The sequence below is a fragment of the Triticum urartu genome, chromosome 7A (genome assembly GCF_056163025.1).
Source record: "Triticum urartu cultivar PI428250 chromosome 7A, HENAU_Tu73, whole genome shotgun sequence".
NCBI classification, from domain to species: domain Eukaryota; kingdom Viridiplantae; phylum Streptophyta; class Magnoliopsida; order Poales; family Poaceae; genus Triticum; species Triticum urartu.
The window spans coordinates 29,454,919-29,463,525 of NC_141879.1; the positions used below are offsets into that span (position 1 = coordinate 29,454,919).

The following is an 8,607-nucleotide window of genomic DNA, read 5'->3' on the forward strand; positions in this document are numbered from 1 at the left end:
GGATGGTAATGTGACCATCTATAAAGCTCGGCTTGTCGGTAAGGGTTATCGACAAGTTCAAGGGGTTGACTACGATGAGACTTTCTCACCTGTAGCGAAGCTGAAGTCCGTCCGAATCATGTTAGCAATTGCCTCATTCTATGATTATGAAATATGGCAAATGGACGTCAAAACGGCATTCCTTAATGGTTTCCTTAAGGAAGAATTGTATATGATGCAGCCGGAAGGTTTTGTCGATCCTAAGAATACTGACAAGGTGTGCAAGCTCCAACGCTCGATTTATGGGCTGGTGCAAGCATCTCGGAGTTGAAACATTCACTTTGATGAGATGATCAAAGCGTTTGGGTTTATGCAGACTTATGGAGAAGCCTACATTTACAAGAAAGTGAGTGGGAGCTCTGTAGCATTTCTCATATTGTATATGGATGACATACTATTGATGGGAAATGATATAGAATTCTTGGAAAGCATAAAGGCCTACTTGAACAAGTGTTTTTCAATGAAGGACCTTGGAGAAGCTGCTTATATATTAGGCATCAAGATCTATAGAGATAGATCGAGACGCCTCATTGGTCTTTCACAGAGTACGTACCTTGACAAGATATTGAAGAAGTTCAAAATGGATCAGTCAAAGAAGGGGTTCTTGCCTGTATTGTAAGGTATGAGATTGAGCACGGCTCAAAGCCCGACCGTGGCAGAAGATAGAGAAAAGATGAGTGTCGTCCCCTATACCTCAGCCATAGGGTCTATCATGTATGCTATGCTGTGTACCAGACCTGATGTAAACCTTGCCGTAAGTTTGGTAGGAAGGTGCCAAAGTAATCCCGGCATAGAACACTAGACAGCGGTCAAGAATATCCTGAAGTACCTGAAAAGGACTAAGGAGATGTTTCTCTTTTATGGAGGTGACGGAGAGCTCGTCGTAAAGGGTTACGTCGATGCTAGCTTCGACACAGATCTGGATGACTCTAAGTCACAAACCGGATACGTGTATATTTTGAATGGTGGGGCAGTAAGCTGGTGCAGTTGCAAGCAAAGTGTGGTGGCGGGATCTACATGTGAAGCGGAGTACATGGCAGCCTCGGAGGCAGCACAAGAAGCAATCTGGGTGAATGCGTCGGGGCCGATGACTCTCTTCTGTGACAACACTGGAGCTATTGCCCTTGCCAAGGAGCCCAGGTTTCACAGGAAGACCAGGCATATCAAGCGTCGCTTCAACTCCATTCGTGAAAGTGTTCAAAATGGAGACATAGAAATTTGTAAAGTACATACGGACCTGAATGTAGCAGATCCGTTGACTAAACTCTCCCTAGAGCAAAACATGATCAACACCAGAATTCCATGGGTGTTCGATTCATCACAATGTAACTAGATGATTGACTCTAGTGCAAGTGGGAGACTGTTGGAAATATGCCCTAGAGGCAATAATAAAATGATTATTATATTTCCTTGTTCATGATAATTGTCTATTATTCATGCTATAATTGTATTATCCGGAAATCGTAATACATGTGTGAATACATAGACCACAATGTGTCCCTAGTGAGCCTCTAGTTGACTAGCTCGTTGATCAACAGATAGTCATGGTTTCCTGGCTATGGACATGGGGATGTCATTGATAATGGGATCACATCATTAGGAGAATGATGTGATGGACAAGACCCAAACCTAAGCATAGCACAAAGATCGTGTAGTTCGTTTGCTGTAGCTTTTCTGAATGTCAAGTATCATTTCCTTAGACCATGAGATTGTGCAACTCCCGGATACCGTATGAGTGCCTTGGGTGTGCCAAACGTCACAACGTAATTGGGTGACTATAAAGGTACATTACAGGTATCTCCGAAAGTGTCTGTTGGGTTGGCACGAATCGAGACTGGGATTTGTCACTCTGTATGACGGAGAGGTATCTCTGGGCCCACTCGGTAATGCATCATCATAATGAGCTCAATGTGATCAATTGGTTGATCACGGGATCATGCATTACGGTACGAGTAAAGTGACTTGCCGGTAACGAGACTGAACAAGATCTAAGTCTAACAGTGATGCCAACACATCTGTTCTGACTTACCAATCAAATTGGAGACTGCAGAGCAACCCTAGTAGGAAAAAAAATGGAGAGCGGAGACGGCGGCAGGGGCAGGCAGACGGCTTCGCCGCCGGCGAGGCTTAGGATGCAGCGACAGGACCTCCCTGCCCGGCCTAGCCCCTCAGCAGACACCCCCCCCCCCCCCCCTTATCTTGAGCTGCTTACTCTGTATCGTTTTTCCCTGTTAACCGTGCCTGCCAGCACCGCCATCATGTTTAATTAATCCCATGGACCCCAACTTGTCTAGTTAGTAACAATGATTCCAGTGGTGGCAGATAGTATGCTATGTGCAATAGCACAACGGTAACATTTTTTCATTGTTACTCACTTGTCCTGTTCTCCAATGTTTATATTAGCAAAGATGCTTCCTGCTGCCTTCCTTCAGTTGCTCACTTGTCTTGTTGTTCTCCAAAGTTTAGGGTAGTAAATCTCAAGAGCATTGGTAAGAGCAATTGTTGGGTTGCCAGAACGCGGGGTGTGTATGTAAGTCTAAAGGGCTCTCAGAAACACATGAGCATTGCAAGAGCCTTGGTTCCTTCTTGTTGGCTTCGACAACTAGACTAGCATTCCCCACTCTCACCAAGCGATGACACTGTTTTGGTGATTTCAGATCCTGAAGCGCACAAGGAGGAGGTCACCACAGGTTCAAATCCCTTTGGATCTACATCGACTACAAGCCAGGTGCGTTCCCCTTAATTTGGTTTTGTTCATAGTTCTCTTGTCAATTTCCTAGATAGCTAGTTCGATGCAAAAATAAGCAGTTCTCCTTACCATTACAAGCCAGGTATAGTTGTTGTTTTCTGGTTTTGATGGGTAATAGGAGCAAGGAGGACATCCAAAGTTGAAGTTCAGATCCAGCTTATTGTCAACAGGAACAAGCTTACACACTCTCGCCCGTACAAATGACTCCATGAGAGTTCAGTGTCTCTACGATTAAGCTCCTATTACAACAAGACCAGCCGAGCACAAGGTTTCTTTATTTTTCTGCGAGGATCGGTGAAACTATTCTGAAGTATCTTTTGAAGTAAGCAAAAGAAGTATACTTTGTGATTAATGGATTGTCATTTCTTCCAGCACCGTACGCAAAATAAATTTTCCCCTGGAAGGACGAGACTCTTAATTTGTGACGACGACAAGGTCTGGCGAGCAGGAAGGTATGTTCAGCTTTTGGTTGAACGTCCATTATTTCCCTTGGATTCGCAAATAATCTGGAATTAATCTGTAGCATAGTTGTTCATAATGCTTGTTGCTGCTGACATATTTTGCAGTTAGCACATGATGGGCACATTAGTGATCTAAACGCACTTATATTTCTTTAGAGGTAGTAGTTACCACAATGTTGGGATTTCTAGCCTTGCAAAGTCAACGTTCTTGTTTCTCTTTGAATCTTCTGTTGTGTGTTAATTAGGAAATATAGTTTGGGTATTACAATCACAAAGGTTGGAACCTTGCCCTGCAATACACCACCAAACAACACCTTCCTACCATACTGTCCTAGCTCGCGCGCTGCTCCATTTGCTTGGCGATGAATCTTCTCAAATCTGAATCGTTGCAACTCCTGGAGTAACAGCCTGTTTCCTATATATAATGCAGCCGGTCGCAGAAAGATTTCTCTTGGTACACCAACGCGTTGACTACTGGGCTGCAGTTGCTCTGCGCAACCACAGGGGTATTGTCGACAAGTCAGAGCCTTGGCTTTCTCTGTACTTACGCAGCAGCTAACTGAATTCCAAGCAGACAGGGTTACTCTCGCGAGTAAAGCCTGAGTAAAAAGGCATAGTTTGCTGAACCCAGTTCCACCGTGATTCTTATTTCCTGATCCACTTCTCTCACCCGAGCCAGTGAGTATCGCGCTTATCTCCTTCCTCACCCCACCAGAACAATCCAGCTGAAAATTTGAATAGGCTCATGGCGTAAGTCGTTATGGCCTGGACTACACACTTATCGACACCTCTTTCCCACCTATAGATAATTACTTGTCGGACTAGACTTGAAGCCCACTGTTTCCACTGTTGAAATAGACGCCACCGCCGCTCCTTCAGCTTCCGAACATTTATTTCCCAAAAACAATGAGCATTTTCTGAGGATTAACAGCACATCTGCAGGAGATTCTGGATCAATTATTGTTGTGTGAGGATCTCCTAAAGTACCTTTTACTAAAATCGCTTTCGTTGATGACTCCTATGACATTATATCATTTCTTTCTTATTCATTTTCTTGATTCGATACATCTTTCTTTCTTGCAAATCAATATAGAACTCTAGCTATTAGGTATATGTAAAGGAAAGTAGGGAACTGTCAAATTAGCCAACTCTCTGAAATTAGAATATTCAATATTTATTGGTGAGCTGGCCTGTTGTCACATTACCCAACTCTCAGCTGGCCTGGCAAGTAGATTGGTTTGCACTTTCTTAGTTGGTTAAAATTTCAATATTCTGTTTTAACTTGCTATGCCCCTCAGGGAAGCAGAGCATGCATTGTCAGTTATTTTGTTAAGTTCACTCGTTCTTGTCAGCTAATAACATGAAGTTTTCTTCCATTGACTGTAGCAGAATGCCAAGTGTTTTAAAATTCTCACAGACGTGCATGTTGTAAGAACGGTTTTGTTTGATTATGTGGGTTAGAGTTAGATAAATTAACAGTATGAAATAATATTGTAGGAGGATTAATTTGAAAGATTCTTCTGAATTCACTTTTCTCTTGTGGTTGGAGAGTTTTGGCAAGTGCTTGCTACTAGCACAATAAACTAACAGTTTGATTTAATTAAACAACTGTAGCTATTTTCTCCATACATCTGGACATATTATTAGATAGATATTTAGAAAGTAACCTGTTACACTCACATTAACCAGCTATAAGAAAGTAGAATATTGATATCGGGCGAGGTAGCATGTACTCCCTCTGTCTCATAATATAAGAGCGTTTTTGAAAACGCTCTTGTATTATGTGATGGAGGGAGTATATCAGATTTATTTCCTCTTTGACTTGATCGGTTCAAATTTAAACATTTGGGCCATTTTAAGCTGAGCTGCCCCTGTACGGAAGAGCATGTACGATAGGTCATTTTGTACAATGTCACTTGTGGTGGTCAGTAAATAACATTAAGTTTGCTGCAGTGGACAATTGCACAGTCCCAAGTGTTTTAAATTTCTCATTGACCTGCCTGTTCTAAGTTTGCTGCAGTACATCTTTGCTTGATTGTGTGGGTTAGAGTTAGCTATGTTAACAACAATTAATAAGAGTTTGGGACGATTTCTTGGAAATGTTCTGTTTATTTAACTTTTTCATTGTGGTTGGAGAGTTTTAAAGTGTTTCGGCAAGTGCTTGGTAGTAGCAGAATGCACTCATGGTTTAACTAATACAGCACTCACTTCATGTTGCAGTGGTCATTCTATTGATATTTGAGTAAGTATACAACTAGGCGGCCACCCATCATAAGCCACGTATGCTGGTGGTTCTCTGGTTTTGATGTGTAAAAGGAAGGAGGATTCTTCAAGTTGAAGATCAAATCCAGCTACGTTTCATCAACAACAAGCTAGCACGCTCTCAGTCGTACCTATGGTCCCATGAGGGTTCAGGAGCTCCATGGTTAAGCTTCGATGACAAGTTGACAACCTCAACAGCCAAGTCATGAGGTCCCTAGTTTTTTGTGAGGATCCATGAGATTATTCCTATGGTTTCAGATTCAGAAAAGCACAAGGAGGTCCCCAACATTGATTGGATCTAAGCCATTACGAGGCAAGTGTATCGTCCTTCCCTCATTTTTTGGCTATCTTAGGCTGTCCTCACGACAATTTCCCTTAGTGCAAACAAAAACCACTCCTGCTCTATCTTTTAAAATCAGTAAAAAAAGTATATTTTGTGACTAATGGATTGTCATTTCTTCCAGCACCATAAACACAATATAATTTCCTCCTGGAAGGACGAGCTTCTTTGTGAGGACGACAAGATCTTTCAAGCAAGAAGGTATGTTCAGGTTTTAGTTGCTGTACATTATTTCCCTTGGATTCACAAATAATCTGGATTTAATCTATAGCATAGTTGTTCATAATGCTTGTTACTGCTGGCATACTTAGCAGTTAGCATATGCTCTTGCATTGTAGTTACCATAATGTGGGGATTTCTAGCCTCCTAAAGCAACATTCTTGTTGTGTGAGGATCTCCTAAAATGAACAGGATGGCTGCTTTTAATTGAATAATTTATGTCGTTTTGATTATTGAAATGATATATTGATTCCTCCTAAAGCAACATTTTCCTCAATAAAGTGAACAGTGGTTTACTTATTCATTTTCTTGATTGCGATACATCTTTCTTTCAACTCAATCAACAACTATAGCTATCTGTTTGTCCATACATTTGGAAATACTATTAGATTGATATTGAGGAAAATTTGGAACTGAGTTATCCATAACTATCACACTAGCCAACCCTCTGAAAGTGAAATATTTATTTCGGTGATCTGGCAGGTATGCGGAGTAGTTCCCTCTTTGTCTTGGTTCAAATTTCAGATTGAGAAACGAACAAGGCAGGTTCACCAACACCGATCAGATCTAAGCCATTTCTAGGCAGGTTTGTTGTCCTTCCTAATTTTCTGGCTATCGATCTTAGGTTTGATTAAGAACAATACACTCCCTTGGTGCAAACAAAAAAACTCGTGATGTATCTTTTCAAGTTAGCAAGCCTAGTATACTTTGTGACTTAATGCATTGCATTGCCATTTCTTCCAGCTTCCTAAGCACAATAAAGATTTCTCCAGGAAGGTCTGGCCGATCTTCTTAATTTTTGACAACACCAAGGTCTGGCGAGTGTGAAGGTATATTCATGTTTTAGTTGCTGCCCATTCTTTCCCTTGGATTCACAAATTAATCTGTAGCATAGTTGTTCATAATGATTCCTAATAGAATATAGCTTTGTTTACTTATTCATTTTCTTGATTGCAGTACATATTTCTTGCAACTTAATCAACAAGTATAGCCATTTATGTGTTTGTCCATACATCTGGAAATAGTATTAGATTGATAATATTGAGGTAAGCATGGAACTAAGTTACCCATAACATTTAGATTAGCTAACTCTCTGAAAATGAAATATTTATTTTGGCAATCTGGCAGGTATACCGGATTGGTTCCCTCTTTATCTTGGTCCAAATTTCAACATTTGGGGCAATTTAACCTGAGATGTTCCTATACAGAAGCGTTGAGTTTGGGGCATTTTAACCTGAGATGTTCATATACAGAAGCATGGCTAGTTATTTGGTTGAGTGTCACTCTTGTCTGGTAATAACATCAAATTTGCCGCAGTTGACTATAGCACAGTCCCAAGTGTTCTTAGATTCTCATGGGCCTGCTTGTCATAAGAACTGTTTTGTTGGATCATGCGGGTTAGAATTAGATAGGTTCAAAACATGAAATAAGAGTTTAGGAGGATTACTTTAACGGCTTCTGCTTACTCTTTTCCATTATGGTTGGAGAGTTTTGAACTGTTTAGGCAAGTGCTTACTACTACTAGAATGCACTAGCAGATTAATTGATACATCATTTACTTCATTTTGCAGTGAACTTTCTGATGATACTGAGGAAAGTATACAACTAGGACGCTACCAACAAACAAGGCATTAGCAAACCTCAGAAAGTAATGGCAGAGATTGTGATCCTTCTAGCCATTAAAAAGATTGGAATTGCCTGGGCAAAAGGAGCGGCAGACCAGGCCAGTGTGCAGTTAGTGAAGTATGGGGCACAACTATTAGAGCTACAGGGTAGCATGGGTCGTGTTGCCAGGGAGCTTTGGGTAATGCATGATGTTCTATGTGAAATGGACATTCGAAACCGCAGCAATCAAGTATATGAGGGCTGGTTAGAGGAGGTACGCAAAGTAGCACATGTGATGGAGGATATGGTGGATGAGTACTTGTATCTAGTTGGTCGAGAACATGATATAGGTTGTTGTTTCTTCCTGAAGAAAGGGTTCAAAAAGCCAAGATCACTGCTTTGTTTGAATCAGATAGCTCTCAGAGTGAAGGAACTGGAGAAAGACCTTTACACCTGTCAGAGACAAAAAACCGTTGGGTTCCCATGATAAACAACGGGGATTCTAGCAACCCCAGTTACATTGTCAAGAGATCCCAAGAGCTAGCAAACATTTCACGCTTAATTGATGAAGAAGTTCTAATGGCGGCGGAGCCCTTCGGCCGGAGGCGTTCCGGCGCGGATCTGGACGGCGACGATGCGGAGGCGTTGCCCCTTGGCGGCGGTGACGGCCCGTGGCTTGCGGCGGCCGGCGGCGCCCGGCTGGCCCAGATCTTGGCCCTACGGGCCCGATCTGGGTCGGGGCGGGCCTGCTGGGTGGCCGCAGTGGGCTGTTCTCCGATGGTTCCGGCGAGCTCCTCGCGACAGGGACGGCGGCTCCTGTGCCGCGACTACTGCAGCACGGCGGCGGAGCTTCACGGGCCCACTTTGGGCCTGGCCGGACAGGGGGTCTGGTGTGCCTCTGCTGCTATGCCCGGTCTGCTACCGCCTATCAC

General features: G+C 42.5%; 1 long non-coding RNA gene across 1 annotated transcript; it reads left to right on the top strand.

The window, feature by feature from the left end:
- The first annotated feature begins 5,648 nt into the window (after positions 1–5,648).
- On the top strand, positions 5,649–6,905 carry LOC147957265 (uncharacterized). The gene is made up of 4 exons (XR_015612265.1): positions 5,649–5,824; positions 5,976–6,052; positions 6,554–6,656; positions 6,815–6,905. It is a non-coding gene; the product is annotated as an uncharacterized LOC147957265 (long non-coding RNA).
- Positions 6,906–8,607: the final 1,702 nt, after the last annotated feature.